Source organism: Oncorhynchus tshawytscha, linkage group LG02, assembly GCF_018296145.1.
Source record: "Oncorhynchus tshawytscha isolate Ot180627B linkage group LG02, Otsh_v2.0, whole genome shotgun sequence".
NCBI lineage: Eukaryota > Metazoa > Chordata > Actinopteri > Salmoniformes > Salmonidae > Oncorhynchus > Oncorhynchus tshawytscha.
Genome location: NC_056430.1, coordinates 68,302,165 through 68,319,120, shown reverse-complemented (window position 1 = coordinate 68,319,120; position 16,956 = coordinate 68,302,165).

Below are 16,956 nucleotides of genomic sequence, written 5' to 3'. Positions count from 1 at the left end.
AGCAATTACTCCATCAAGTGGAGGGAGAGGCCTGTTTATGAGAAAGGGAGATAGAGCCATCAAACATCTACTACTTGGGCACACCACAAATAGAGAGGTGTGTGTGTGTGGGTGTGTTTTATGGCGTCTGTTGTTGAAAGACAGTATCCCTTTCCTGTCATGATTTACCTTGAAAGACATGTATGCTACAGAGCTGGCAGTAAGTGTATTTACAAAGAACCTTTCAAATGGCCCCCACACAATTTTTTATAGTGTATTTATCCCTGTGTTTCCTGTCTCTCTGTGCCAGTTCGTCTTGTATGTTTCAAAGTCAACCACCGGTTTTCCCGTTCTCCTGCTTTTTGCATTCTCCTTTTTCTAGTCCTCCCGGTTTTGACCCTTGCCTGTTTCTGGACTTTGTTCCCACCTGCCTGACCATTCTGCCTGCCTTGACCACGAGACATTCCGCCACTTTGTACCTCCTGGACTCTGATCTGGTTTTGACCTTTTTGCCTGTCAACGACCATTCTCTTGCCTACCCCTTCGGATTAATAAACATTGTAAGACTCCAACCATCTGCCTCCTGTGACTCGCCTTGTGCCTTGATACATTTTTGTGTGTGTGTGTGCAAGAGAGAGAGAGAGCGATAGAGAGAGAGCCATAGAGAAGCAACATGAGCTTGTAGCACTACGCCTAAAGCCTGCTGAAACAAGGGGAAGCGCTGGCTGTTAAAATGTCTGTTCGGTAGCATGTTTACACTGGCTCAGATGGCAGGGGAAATGGTGGGAGATGTCCCATTAAAATGTAACACATGAATATGCTGTGCAGCGTTACACATTTCTTGAGCCATTCCCTCAATCCCTCTCATCGCCAACAGTCTCACACATAAACACACACACACAAGCAACACACATACAGACATACTCAAACACACACATATACATACACCAGTGGAAGCTGGTGGGAGGAGCTAAAGGAGGACAGGCTCATTGTAACATCATTTATACCATTCCAGTCATTACAATGAGCCAGTCCTACTATATATCTTCCCACCAGCCTCCACTGACAAACATGCAGATACACATACTCACGTACACACACACACATGCACGCAGATTGATGTCAAAATTGGATGTCGTGAGGACGTCGAGAAATGCCTTCAAAACTGGCCACTAGTTGCAACAATGAGTGCGATTACAATCAAGAAGGCTTGGGTTTTGATAGGGCGTTGTGGATGGGGGTGGGGGATGGGCAAAATCCCATGGGTTAAGATTTGGGATACGGTTAAAACATTAAGTTTAACCACTTATTCTGAATGGTTAAGGTATAGGCTACGGTTTGGGATAGGGTTCAAACATTAAGTTTAACCAGTGGTTAAACAACCGGCATCGAACACACAACCTTCGGACCCAGAGCCATATCTGTTCAATGGCAGTCGTTGACACTGGTTTTACTTGTTTTGTTTGAACCCTATCCCAAACCTTAACCCTTACCTTACCCATTCAGAATGAGTGCCTAAACTTAACCCTTAACTTAGAAATGCAACGTTTGGTGAAATGGAACGATACTGAGCAGCAGGAGAAACAAAAACACTGACAGTTGATGCAACTCTCCCATCTCCTCATTGGTTTATAGAAGCAGGTACCCACGTGCCATCTCCTCATTGGTTAAACCCACATGGGTGACTGAAGGACGAACGAGGTCAGTGGCGGTAATGCACCTAATTTATGAATGTTGCCAATCGCATTATGAAGTCAAGAGAAGAAAAAGCATGGAAGGAGGAGAGATGACTAGAAACGATTCGGTTGACCAAATTATGTGTGGATTAATTGTCAGAGTAGAGGACCTTGTGCATTTCAGGTAAAACAACTCAATGTTTATATCCCAGGACAAATTAGCTAGCAACAGCAAGCTAGCCAAATAGGACAAATTAGCTAGCAAGTGCAAGCTAGCTAGCTAAATTGCCATACATGTTTCATGCTTTTCGACCTGTCCCCAAATTAATATAATTGGTTCAGTTTGTTTTGATATTTTAACCTGCGTGTCGTGATCGCATTTGGTGTGGGGGGGACAAAATATGCATGAAGGTGCACAATGGCGCATGATGGCCAACACGCGCAGCCAGTTTGGGTTCCGTGTAACACTCCTTTAACCTCTCTGAGCACGGAACCCGGTAGCGGGCTGAAATTCCACAACATACGGTGATCGCTACATAAATAGTCATATTAAACATTCATGAAAATACAAGTGTCTCACATGTATCGAACGCCTAGAATCTTGCTAATCCAACTACGTTGTCAGATTTAAAAAAGGATCTACTGCGAAAGAATACGATGCAATTATCTGAGCATAGAGCCCCATAAAAAAAACAATTTCAACCAGCACAGGCGTAACATAATCACAAACTGCATTAAAATAAATTGTTTACCTTTGACGATCTTCGTCTGTTTGCAATTCCAATGCTCATTGTTACACAATGAATGATCTTTTGTTTGATAAAATCCGTTTTTATAGCCTAACACGAAACATTTTGTGAACCGCTTGTGTCGTGAATTCCGTCTCATTCCATTTTCGACGACACATTCCAGGTAAATAATCCACACAGAACGTGACTTTTCCAGTCATGTTTGGTATCACTGCAATCAACTGGTTTGTTTGCAACTCAGTCAAACCTGATGGGTCATTTCGCGGGACGTATTGACTGAAAGAAACCGATTTGAAGACAACAAGTCATGACATTATTGTGCACCAATGATTTGCCCGCTGTTTCGTGGATTGACTGTATTTTAACCCAATGACCACTGATCGTCTTGAAATCCATCTGGGTAGATAACCAATGAGCTGAGGTAAACGGCAATAGGTCATGTTTATGTGTTGCCAGACCAACCCATGTAGTAAGCTCCGGCGTAAAGAGAGTAATTCGCTATTGAAGTTTCATACCGGAAGGAGAAACACATATTACGCACAGCGTTGTTTCGCATATTCAGCTGTTTATATATCAATCATTATGGCGACTAAGTTAGGGAAAGCTAAATCTAAGTCCAGATATACAGATGTACACACAATTTTTAAATAAATTGATTGGGAAAGTGAGACAGAGATTGTTGTAGGACGATTCATTTCACGATTGTGGAGGAATATTTTTGAACGGGAGAGGACATTGTTTTGGACTGTAAGTTCTTATCATGCTAATGCCCTTGTTTGAAATTAATAATATAAAATATTATTTGTGATTTTTTATTTATTTTAGAAGCAATATATAAACATGTAATGTCATGAAATGTGAAATGCGTGTGTCTGCCGCCCCACCCCAACCCACATGAAATAGCCTATTTGAGGCTGTTGAGGGGAGGGCAGGCCCACAACAATGGCCAAAGTGAAATGGAGACAGTAGATACAGCTGGTCTGTTGTAATATAATAAAGACAGTAAATCTAGCTGGTCTGTCATAATATAATAGAGACAGTAGATCTAGCAGGTCATAATAATATATTCAACCTGATGTTCCCTGTACTCTATATATATATATATCTGTTTATTATACCTGTTGATACAGGGCTCATATGTGAAACTATTCTAACTGAACATTTTCTTTCACAGTGACACTGACCCCGAATGGCAGCCCCCAGGACCAAGGTGTCCATCCCCCACTGAAGCTGGTTCATCCAGCTCCTGCCACAAGTGGTGTTCATCTGCCCAAATGTATTCCTGCAGGCATGGATGTGCCTCAGGGCCAAAAGGGCACAGCATGGAGGCGTTGCTGTGTTCTTTGCAAAATTAAGTCCCCCATCACCTGCGCCACATGCTTGGTGACCCTCTGCTTTACAGCAGAAAGAGACTGCTATGGCACCTGGCATCAGCAGCACAATATTGTGTAGAGCTTTGGCAAAGTGGGTGTGGTTATATCCTTTCTGTTTGGCCCTGGCCGGGGGTCTCATCGGATGGGGCCACAGTGTCTCCTGACCCCTCCTGTCTCAGCCTCCAGTATTTATGCTGCAGTAGTTTATGTGTCGGGGGGCTAGGGTCAGTTTGTTATATCTGGAGTACTTCTTCTGTCTTATCCGGTGTCCTGTGTGAATTTAAGTATGCTCTCTCTAATTCTTTCTTTCTCTCTCTCGAGGAGGACCTGAGCCCTAGGACCATGCGTCAGGACTACCTGGCATGATGACTCCTTGCTGTCCCCAGTCCACCTGGCCGTGCTGCTGTTCCAGTTTCAACGGTTCTGCCTGCTGCTATGGAACCCTAAACTGTTCATATTTACTCTTGAGGTGCTGTCCTGTTGCATCCTCTACAACTACTGTGATTATTATTATTTGACCCTGCTGGTCATCTATGAACGTTTGAAAATCTCGGCCATGTTCTGTTATAATCTCCACCCGGCACAGCCAGAAGAGGACTGGCCACCCCTCATAGCCTGGTTCCTCTCTAGGTTTCTTCCTAGGTTTTGGCCTTTCTAGGGAGTTTTTCCTAGCCACCGTGCTTCTACACCTGCATTACTTGCTGTTTGGGGTTTTAGGCTGGGTTTCTGTACAGCACTTTGAGATATTAGCTGATGTACGAAGGGCTATATAAATAAATAGGACTGAAGATCTTCCAAATATTGAAAGTGTGTAAATAGTTACCCATGTTATTTTGTAAATGTATATATTTTTTTCTTCATATTTTTTTTCCCATATTTCTTTCTCCATTTTTTGGGGGGTGTGTTAGAATATCATTTTGGTATTTTGTATGTAGTTATTTGTTTCAAAATGTATACCTCACCAATTTGGCCACTTGGGTACATTTAGGCTGCTTATGTGGGACACCTGGGTGACTTCATGATAAATGTCATGTAGCACACTCATTTTGGAAGGTATCATTCTGAAACTTTGCCCAAGTACTGTTGCCCTCTTATGTTTTTCACTGACATTGTCCCCATCATCCTATCTGAATGTTTGTTTTATCTTGTTCATTTTAAAGATTATGATACAAAAATAAAAATCGTATGTTTTTTTCCATTGTTTTTTCTAAACCAGATCTATTGTGTTATATTCTCCTACATTCAATTCACATTTACACAAACTTCAGAGTGTTTTCTTTCTTTCGGAAATTGAAAAAAGTAGGGGGGTAGCTCTAAGAGGTTTAACCTCGATCCATGCCTCTCCTCCTTGCTGCCTCTTTCTTGCAATTTCTTTCCCTTCTATACTCCATTTATTTCTCCTACCTCCACCTCTATCTGCCCTTCCCTGTCCTCCCTTCATTTCTATCTCTCTCCCTCCCACACATCCCTCTCTCCTCTCTTGCTAGTTCTCTCTCATCCAAGCCTCTCTCATCATATCTTTTCTTTCTCCCCCTCCCTTCCTCTGACCCTTCCTTCCCTCCCTCTCTCACCTCTCCACCACTCTCCCCCTCCCTCAGCCCCTCTTCTCTCTCTGTCTCTCTCCACCCCGTCTCTCTCTCTCTTCCTCCTTCCTCTCCCTCTCCCTACAGCATAAGGGAGTAGAGTTAGTTATACACTGCCTGGAGGAGACCTAATTAAAACCTATGTAAATGTACTGAATGCTCGTTAAACCACAATGGAGGTGCTTATCTGTTTGGAATTGTAATTAAAAACATCCCATGAAATGTGGAGAGCGTTCTCACCTACTATTGGTTTTAAAAACGTGATTGATTGATCACACCACTGTCATAGGCTATTACACAAATACACCTGAAACGTACACAACACAGTCAATAATCATTTTCATTTTACGAAACCAGCTCAAGAAAAATAGCTACTTTTCGTACATTTGGACGATGTAAACTTTCACATCAGCAGAAATTAACTGGTTTCCATATGTTCCCATTATGTGGCACATTACCACACAACAATTTTCTTCTATCTTTGTCCTAGTGCTTAGAGCGCAAGGCCGGTAACCGAAAGGTTGCTTGATCAATTCCCTGAGCTGACAAGGTAAAAACCTGTCATTCTGCCCCTGAACAAGGCAGTTATTGTAAATAAGAATTTGTTCTTAACTGACTTGCCTAGATAAATAAAAACAAATAAAAAATAAATAATGTGGTGGCATTCCATTTCATAATCCTCTGTCATTAACACTTTTCCCATTTCAACTTCATAGTCCAATGACAGAAGAGTGGTACGATTAACAACCAGTGTCTGAACTTAAATACCCACCCAGCGCCATTTTGGATGGATATTTTCTAGAAACCAGAGAGAAACCTTCAACCATGTTTGTACCCTATCGTCCAAACTGGAGACATTTTCTACATGCTTTATGATTCGGTGGTCTGACGTGTGGGAACAATGCATGATGATATGTGCTGGATTGTCATAATACGATTTCATATTTCATGTTCTATCCAATATGGCTCTTCATTAATCATCATCTCATCTGACACAGACATAGATCAAATGCTAGGTATAACAGCAGGTATAACAACACAACAAACATATGAGTTCACTATAGAGCACAATTTTTTTTTTGAGTCAGACTAATATAAACCTAATCCCTTGTAACAGGAACCCTAGATAATTTAACTTAATTCTAATTTAAAGTGTCATCAAAAGTGTTCTCTCAGTGCTCTCTATATCTGTGCTTTCTGTCTGACATTTCAAGAGTGAGGGCACAAGCTGCAGAGCTCCCTTCTCTTACATTACATTACGGTCGCCCTTTTTCCCTTCCCATGGTGCAACTGGCTCTCAGGCTGGCAATAGCCCTTGGAGTAAGTGAAGCGAATCAAACGCTATCTGGCTGCCCAGGAGAATCCTTGGCGGGGGTTTGAACGTGCACACTAAGGAAGAAGGATAAAAGCACAAGCCAGGCCTGGCGGACCCAGACACTCTCCCTCTCTCTGACTCCATATTATCTCCAGTCTTGAGTGGTGACAAATGTCCTTTCTTTTTTCCTCTCCCTTCAACGTTGAACCGTGAACCTCTGGCCAGAGACTTCAATGTCTCTCACAGTACTGTACATTATTATTGGACAACTACTAAAAGTAGTAAAGGACTAAAATATGAGAAAGTAAAGGAGTAGGGGACAGTGAAAATGCAGGGTGATGTGAGACCAGGTTTGGAGATATACTGGGGCTTTGGTATGGTCTAATACACCGTGTTCATCAGGGTAGAAGACATAAGTAGACTAGTGTCTAAGAACAAGGCCATAAGTGGAAAGTACACTACAATAGAAGCAGCAAGACAACTGAATGGTCTAAAAATATTCTTCAAAGTGCAATTAGATGAATCTTCCACGTCTTCTCTGACTGAACGCCTCCTCCAACCACTGCAACAAATCCCGAACACTTGCCATTTCCCATTTAATTGAACCACTGACATATAATTTCTGGTTACTGAGACATATTCTACTTTATTCATCAAATGAGGGACAGGAATTTGTTGGGAGTCTTTTCTCATCTTCTCCTCTTTTTCTTTATCTTTTTCACAGCTCTGGTATTTTTCTCTGTTCCCCCTGTCAGGCAGAGAAGAGGTGAGGGAAAGAAGAAGGGAGGGAGTCTTTATTCACCAGAGGCATACCAGTGTGTGCCATTGTGAATCTTCCTCAGAGGTGACACGATGAAGTAACGACAGCAGGACACCTGATTAACTGTGAGCTGCATCTCCTAAAAAAATGTAATTATACAGACCCGGGTTCAATCCTATGCTGTATCACAACAGGCCGTGATCGGGAGTCCCATAGGGTAGAGCACAATTGGCCCAGCGTCGTCCGGTGGTCCAGCGTCGTCCGGGTTAGGGGAGGTTTTTGTCGGTTTTTACATGGCTCATCGCGCTCTAGCGACTCCTTGTGGTGGGCCAGTGCGCCTGCAGGCTGACGTTGGTCATGAGTTGAACGACACATTGTTGCAGCTGGGGTCCTGGTTAAGCGGGCGGGTGAGAAGCACAGTTTGGCAAGTCATGTTTCGGAGGATGCATGACTCGACCTTTGCATCCCGAGCCCATCGGGGGAGTAGCAGGGATGAGACAAGATCAAAATTGGGGAGAAAAAGGGGGTAAAATAAAAATAAAAATAATAATAATACAAATAAATAAAGATAACACTTTTCGAAATGGAGTGTTACAGATAGTGTGCCGATGTCATAACATCCGTCTTCCAGCATTAACATCCTGATAAGGCAGTGTCATGGTGGTAGACGACGGTTGGTATGCGTTACAGTGCCAATCCTCTCCCACCATCCCGCCAGCCACGACGCCATCCATTGTTGCTACAGTTTTTGCAACTGTTTATGATCGATCAGCTATTTTGGAGAATCGCTTTGGCCGTTGTTGCTTTTTTGCGATATTAACGATTTATGTCTTTACAGATTAAAGATGAGATGTTAGTTATTCACAGAGGGGATGAAAACAGTGTGTTTAAATACACTTACTGTAACATAGTCTGTCCGTCTGTCACAGATTCATTTCCATTATTTTCCCCTTTTGAGAGACATGGTCCTAAAGGCAAATCTGTGAATGATTTAAATGGCAGAACATGAATATCTAACTCCATATTTACAATTCAAAAGAGCCCTCTTGGTTAAAACAGATATGACAACGATTAAGTGCCAAATTAATTGCATTTTGGAGCTTTGAGATGAAGAAAACAAGCAGAGTTTTTTCATTTTTCTGAGATTTAATTCTAAGTCATAGAAGTTATTGTTTGATTAGAGTTCTATTTTTCCTTCTAAAAAACACAACTAAGCCAGAACCAACAACAATAATTATTTCTATGATGTCCATATTAGGACAGCATACTGTAGATCTGAGAATGTTAGATTATATATAAGCACAGTTGATGTAAATTGGAAAACATGGTGACTCAGTCATACAGAAAGGGTCACTTCTACACACAGTCGGCTTCACCCAGTCCCAGGCAGCCCTAACAAACAGTTCTGCCATTAGTTGCATGATATGACTCATTCAGACATCTGTGGTCATCCAGCGACCTCACAGGGCACGTCTGATGAGTCATTCCAGAAAAGCGGACTGGGCCTGGGTAACCCTAGCAGGGTTGGAGGGCGATCACCATGGAGCTATGGGGATTTGGGGAGATTTGAGGTCTGTTATGGCCACAGTGTAATGGGGGTAGCCACTAAAGGCCGATTAGTTAGTCCCTAAAGCTAAAAGCTAGGCAGTTGGCTCGAGTCATGCGGATGACCAAAGTTCAATATATGATTCATTACAACAGCATCACACAATAAGTAGGGTTGGCTGAAGGCTATGGTATGAGCTATACTGTATGTGCCATTGAGTTGTGGCGAGATAGGAGTTACCACAACTGTAGGCCTATGAGTGCTAAAGGTCATACAACTTTTATTTCCACGATACAGAAAGTTGCTTGAATTGTCTAACAAAGTGTTAATCCTACAAGAGGTCATTTGAACCTCGGGTATATTTTCCATAATCTAACGGAACAGTCATCTAGTGAAGTTGCAATACTCGTGTGTTAGAGAGAATTTATATAAACCAATTAGAAGTCTAAAAAGTCCCAGCCTTGGAAGGGGAAAGATAAAACACATATTGGCTATTACACAAATACACCTGAAACGTACACAACACAGTCAATAATAATTTTTCATTTAACTAAACCAGCTCAAGAAAAATTGCTGCTTTTCGTACAATTGGACGATGTAACCTTTCACATCAGCAGAAATGAACTGGTTTCACATTACTACACAACATTCTCTTATCTTTGGCCTAGTGGTTAGAGCGCTAGGCCAGTAACCGAAAGGTTGCAAGATCGAATCCCCGAGCTGACAAGGTAAACATGTCGTTCTGCCCCTGAAGAAGGCAGTTAACCCACTGTTCCTAGTCCTTCATTGAAAATAAGAATGTGTTCGTAACTGACTTGCCTAGTAAAATAAAGGTAAAATAAAAAATGTTCACATTTTTACCATCAGGATTTTCACTTAGCAATTAAATAGAGACGAAATTAGAGCTCTGCTCCTTTCTTCTCCATCTCTCTATCTGATATTTCTGCAGTGGAGAGGAGAGGAACATGGGTTTATTAACAAGATTGGGCCCCTGAAGGATCTGACAACGTGTATACGTTAAGTAGCTTTTCTTTATTCTCAATTTTCTACTCTACTAACAAATACAATTGGAGCTAAAATAATTTATTAACTTATTTATTAACTTATTAAAGCACTTAAATGCAAATTTCAGAAAGTATAGTTTACTAGTGTCGAATGATGAAAGATTACAAGTATATGATTGTTCTATAACACGCTAAACCACAGTCTTCTTCGAAGGTTTCTGTGTACTTTGAAAATTATTTTCCACAACAAACTCAACCTCATTCAAAGAACATGTCATTTTCTACAATCATCTCGCCTAATACTTTGAAATATTTTTCAAAAGCAAAGAATCACTGCTTATGCAACCCTTTCGTGTAAATAACACGCCTACAACACCTAACCGGCCCAAATCACAATCATCCAAGACAGTACTATCTGCTTAGGAACATCAAAATACCTAAATATCAGGCCTCCTGTTGTTACAACTCTCCAATCGACTTTATAGCTCTAAGTGTGGACTATAAAATAAAGGATGTCCTATTGAGAAAGGTGAATTAAAACTATTAAGTCTCATTAGTGGCTGTGATGTGGTCGGCATGGGCCTGTGTGCTGTGTTCCTTGATAAGCAGCATGCTACAGAGATAGCGCCGACTGGTGATCATTACAATGAAGAGCACATTTATTTTCCTTGTCAGACGCTCCCCAGATTCAATGCCTTTCCATGAATTCCTAATTTCTTAAAGGGATACTTCTGGATTTTGGCACTAGCATGCTAGCAGATACCCATAGACTTCCAGTCATTGTGCTAATGCTAGCTAGCATTGGCTCAGGAAACTAGCTCTAACTTCCTTCATACTGGACACAGAGACATAAGAATGGTATCCACTAGTTCCTCTGACTCTGGGGAAGTATATAAAGGGCCTCATTATCAAAACCCCAAAGAATCCCTTTAAACTGATGGAGATGGGTAGAACATTTCTTCTGATGCACCTTTCGCAACAAGCTTTGTTTAAGCAATGGTTGCACTCGGCGAAGCGTGATTTTGATGTTGTAGCTACACTGGGATGTCAGGAGGGAAGGCGAGAAAGTGATATATTGAGAGAGAAAAAACATCCATTTGGAATAGACCAACATCAGGGACATCCTGCAAATGCCAAGAAGATGTATAACTTTTAAATGAGCAGCCATTTTTATTCACGACAACAGCAAGAACACAACAACAACATAACTCCCACTTTGTATTGCCTGGTTCATAACCCAAGAAGCCTAGACTCCTACAGTTTATGAATGCTCTTTGTTACCTTTTCAATTATTTGTTAGAAACAGCAAATAATCTAACTTGTCTTGCTGTACCTACAGTACAGTATCTGACTATTTCTGCACCTCTGACTACCTCTCCTCCTGCTCTTCTACTAAGGTACATTGACTATAAATAGAAGAAACTCAGGCAAACATGCAGGTTAATAAAGCTGTCAAAGCATCACAATCACATTGAAGAATGACAGCTATGGCAACGTGTCTATGTATCCATTAAGGGTAACGCATCATTCCAAGCTAAGTCCTCACTATCAGGGAAGGAATACATGTGGTCTAACTCTTTCGGCAGAGGCTCATGAGTGTGGGAATAGTGTCGGCATGCTCTCGGATAGCTCTCAGGTCAGGTGCAATTCGGCTGTGCAGAGGCTCAAAGCTAGCTCAATTAGGACATTGCGGTACTTCTCACTCCTCAAGATCAACACCCCTTCAGTAACTTTGCTCCCAGGGCTCTCTCTCTCAACCAATCGGACGGCTTGCAGACTGCAGTGAATTAGAACTGGCACCTTGCCTTCGGAGTGTTAAGGGTTACCGTCTGTAAATTGAGAGTGGGTGGGTGCTCTTCTGTAGAGTAAAGGTAGCTTGTAGCTTTGTGATGTCTGATGTGTTGGATATGCTGTCAATTACGTGATTTCATTCATTCAGTGTCACCTGCTGCTATGAAAAGAAATCAAATGTTGGCATTTTGTATTGTACTTTGATTATCTTGACAATTTCAGAAATTGCAGACAACTCCCTGGTTCAAAATACAGAACAATTCTTTATTAGTGTGTGCGTCATACTCTACTCTCAGGAATTGCCTACAACAGTATTAAGCTCTCATATTAGTCATCTATTGAACAACTAAAACCAAACAAGTTATCCTGACAACAACCGTATTACTAACAGGAGATGGTGCTGAAAGTACAGTGCATCAGTAGAGTATAAAAGGCTCTGCAGTCACGTACACAAATTGGCATTGTCACCTCGTCCTAATTATACAATGATCATCATCATTAACATTTAAAAGGTGACCCGTTGTCTTGGCACAAGCTCCTTTAGTGGATTCCTGTTTGTTTTCTTTCCCATCTCTCTCTTCTGCTCCAGCCTTTGTCTCTGATGGCCTGGAAGGTGAATTTGGTTCTTGCCACAGACATTTTCTTGGCCCATTTTCAGATGGGCCAACGCAAACAACTGATCTTTCCTTTTTTCCGCTCTTGTTTTGGTTCAGTTCCCTGGCCTGAAGGTTGGTTCTGTCTGACTGAGGTTTCAGATCTAAATAACTCAATAACTCTCCATACATTGTTAAGACAATATCATCTATACATTAGGGATGATTTAGGGAAGATTTGTTGAATTAGAACAAATGGAGGAAAAGAGATGTTGAAATACATAAGAGTAATTACTTTTTTGGAAAGTGTAACACTATAAAGGGTCCCTCTCCTAAAATTCATTTTACATGTACCTCACTGTGTTTGACGAAGGAGATGCAATATCCCTATCTGTTGTTTTCAACCAGACAATGCAGGAAGCCAAAATAAATGAAGGTAGGGAATCAATTCAACAGAAGCACTGGACTGTGGAGGAAACAAAATGCATGTAGCGCAAACTCTCAGCATGGCAGATATATATTCTCATTTACCCATAAACTGAAACACCCGAGCATTTAAGACGACATACAGTTGAAGTCTTTACCAAAATCAATGCTGATTTAACAAACTATAGTATTGGCAAGTTGATTATGACATCTACATTGTCCATGACACAAGTCATTTTTCCAACAAATGTTTACAGACAGATTATTTCAATAATTCACTGTATCACAATTCCAATGGGTTCTGATAAACAGGCTAATTGATATTATTTGAGTCAATTGGAGGTGTACCTGTGATTGTATTTCAAGGCTTACCTTCATACTCAGTGCCTCTATGCTTGACATCATGGGAAAACCAAAGAAATCAGCCAAGACCTCAGAAAAAAATTACAGACCTCCACAAGTCTGGTTCACCCTTGGGAACAATTTCCAAACGCCTGAAGGTACCACGTTCATCTGTGCAAACAATAGTACGCAAGTATAAACACTATGGGACCACGCAGCTGTCATACTGCTCAGGAAGGTGACGCGTTCTGTCTCCTAGAGATGAACATCCTTTGGTGCGAAAAGTGCAAATCAATCCCAGAACAACAGCAAAGGACCTTGTAAAGATGCTGGAGGAAACATGTACAAAAGTATCATAATCCACAGTAAAACGAGTCTTATATCGACATAACCCGAAAGGCCTCTCAGCAAGGAAGAAGCCACTGCTGCAAAACCGCCATAAAGTAGTCAGACTACGGTTTGCAACTGCACATGGGGACAAAGATCATACTTTTTGGAGAAATGTCTTCTGGTCTGATGAAACAATAATTGAACTGTTTGGCCATAATGACCATCGTTAAAATTGGAGGAAAAAGGGGGACGGCTTGCAAGCCGAAGAACACCATCCCAATTGTGAAGCGCGGGGGTGGCAGCATCATGTTGTGGGGGTGCTTTTGCTGCAGGAGGGACTGGTGCACTTCACAAAATAGATGGCATCATGAGGTGAGAAGATTATGTGAATATATTGAAGCAACATCTCAAGACATCAGTCAGGAAGTTAAAGCTTGGTCGTAAATGGGTCTTCCAAATGGACAATGGCCCCAAGCATACTTCCAAAATTGTGGCAAAATGACTTAAGGACAACAATGTCAACGTATTAGAATGGCCATCACAAAGCCCTGACCTCAATCCTATAGATAATTTGTGGGCAGAACTGAAAAATCGTGTGCGAGCAAGGAGGCCTTACAAACCTGACTCAGTTACACCAGCTCTGTCAAGAGGAATGGGCCAAAATTCACACAACTTATTGTGGGAAGCTTGTTGAAGGCTACCCAAAATGTTTGACCCAAGTTAAACAATTTAAAGGCAATGCTATCAAATACTAATTGAGTGTATGTGAACTTCTGACCCACTGGGAATGTGATGAAAGAAATGAAAGCTGAAATAAATCACTCTACTACTATTCTCACATGTCACATTCTTAAAATAAAGTTGTGATCCTAACTGACCTAAGACAGGGAATTTTTACAAAGATTAATTGTCAGGAATTGTGAAAAACTGAGTTTAAATGTATTTGGCTAAGGTTTATTTAAACTTCCGACTTCAACTGTTTTACTGATAACAAGAAAATATATTTGACTGTTATTCAATGTTGGAGTGCAGAGAAGAATCTTTGGTATATTATATATTGGAGTAAGGAAGTGTTGGCTTCTGCTAACATTGCTACTTTTCAAATTTAGCAAAAAACTAAAAATCCTCCTATGAATATGTTTCTGAGAATCAAACCTTTATATACTGAACAAAAAATATAAACGCAACTTGTAAAGTCCTATGTCTCATGAGCTGAAATAAAAGATCCCAGAAATGTTCCATACGCACAACAGCATATTTCGTTCAAATTTTGTGCACAAATTTGTTTACATCCCTGTTAGTGAGCATTTCTCCTTTTCAAAGATACAACATCACAACCGCAGAGCCGGTCTTGACCTGACTGCAGTTCGGAATCGTAACCAACTTCTGTGGGTAAATGCTCAGCTTTCATGGCCACTGACACGCTGGAGAAGTGTGCTTTTCACAGATTAATCCTGGTTTCAACTGTACTGGGCAGATGTCAGACACAATGTATGGGTCCGTATGGGCAACCGGTTTGCTGATGTCAACGTTGTGAAAAAATTGCCCCATAGTGGCGGCTGGGTTATGGTATAGGCAGGCATAAGACACGAACAACGGTCAGAATTGCATTTTATCGATGGCAATTTAAATGCTCAGAGATACCATCCCGAGATCCTGAGGCCCTTTGTAGTGCCATGCATCTGATGCCATCACCTTATGCTTCAGCATGATAATGCACGACCCCATGTTGCATGGATCTGTACACAATTCCTGGAAGCTGAAATTTTCCCAGTTCCTCCATGGCCTGAACATTTAACAAACATGTAACCCACTGTGCATGTTTGGGATACTATGGATCGACGTGTACGCCAGCGTGTTCCAGTTCCCGCCAAAATCCAGCAAATTTGCGCAGTCATTGAAGAGGAGTGGGACAACATTCCACAGGCAACAATCAACAGCCTGATCAACTCTATGCGGAGGAGGCAAATGGTGGTCACACCAGATACTGACTGATTTTCTGATACATGCCCCTCCTTTTGTTTTAAGTATCTGTGACCAGCAGATGCATATCTGTGTTCCCAGTCATGTGAAATCCATAGTTTTGGGCCTAATGAAATTATTGAAATTGACTAATTTCCTTATATGAACTGTAACTCAGTAAAATCTTAGAAATTGTTGCCTGTTGCGTTTATATTTTTGTTCCGTGTACAATCCTATAATTCTTTGTAAGGCAACCGCTTGCAAGGCTCCCTCATCCTTATTCCAAAACCATTAAACCAGAGTTTAAAATAATAAGACCATAAAACCTTTATTTACATTGCTTCCTACATGGTACATTAAGGCAGGGCCCCAACCCTCATCCATGCACTTCACAATATTATTCCAGAAACTACTTTGAGCAGAGGCAGCAGAGACACATCATAACAAACATCCTAGACTAATCCGGTAAAAACCTCATAACCTCAAAAAGCTATGAGGGTCAATAAAATAATTGACCCCGGTCCTTACTTTGCCAAGTGGGCAAATATCCCGATTAAATTGTAAATAAAAAAATAATTAAAAAGGCACTTTGCACATTGCAGAAAAGACATAACAAACTTTATAAAGTAAGCCATGTTTCCTGACAGTATTGCCTAAACTCTAATCTCTTGTGGACAGACTATGTAACCAAAAGTAGTACCAAAGATCTGTCATGATATAACGGGATGCGTGAGATCAGCAGCATTTATTTTCGGTACTTGGGTTTTTTGCCACTGGTTACTTGGACAAATCAGGATTTCGCAGCTGTTAACAACTTTCACATTTCAAAAGGGGAGGAAACATTTGTCCCATAGTCTTGCCCGTAACTTTCAAAAGAGAGAGGGTGGAGCTCTTCGTTCTATCCTTTTTCATAACATGTATGGACTCAGAACTTAATAGAGCGTCTGACCAATTACGAAAAACTTGAGTTATGGGTTAACCCGAGGTCACTTAAACCCAAACCAAGACCACTTGACAGTTTCCTTATGTCCTTTGGATGACACAGCTAGTCTTGCACGTCACTTCACCAAAGTTATCTGGTCAATTAAAAAGTTAAAACCTCTAAGGTTTCATTATGAAGCTTTTTATCTGAAATGTGAAAAATAAGAACATAGAAGTGCTTGTCAAGGGTTCTTCTGGCGGCCTTGGGTATTTAGAAGATGGGTAACACACGCCAGCCCCTTTCAACCTCAGCCTGCCAAAAACTGTAGGCTCATTGATAGCTCTGTAGTCAGCCAGCTCTCATGGAAGAAGTGGACACAGCTCACACACTCTGAGTTTCACATCCACACATGCATGTAAGTGTACATTGACATTAGCAGTATTTTCTCACACATCTCTCTCTCTCTCTACTACCACAACAACACACACACATATAATACACCACACTCTCCAGATCAATTCTCCTGAATTAATGGCCCGGGGCCTTCTAGCTGACTCATAGTGTCGCCAAATGTGGTGAGTTACTGTTAAATTAGGCCAGGCTGC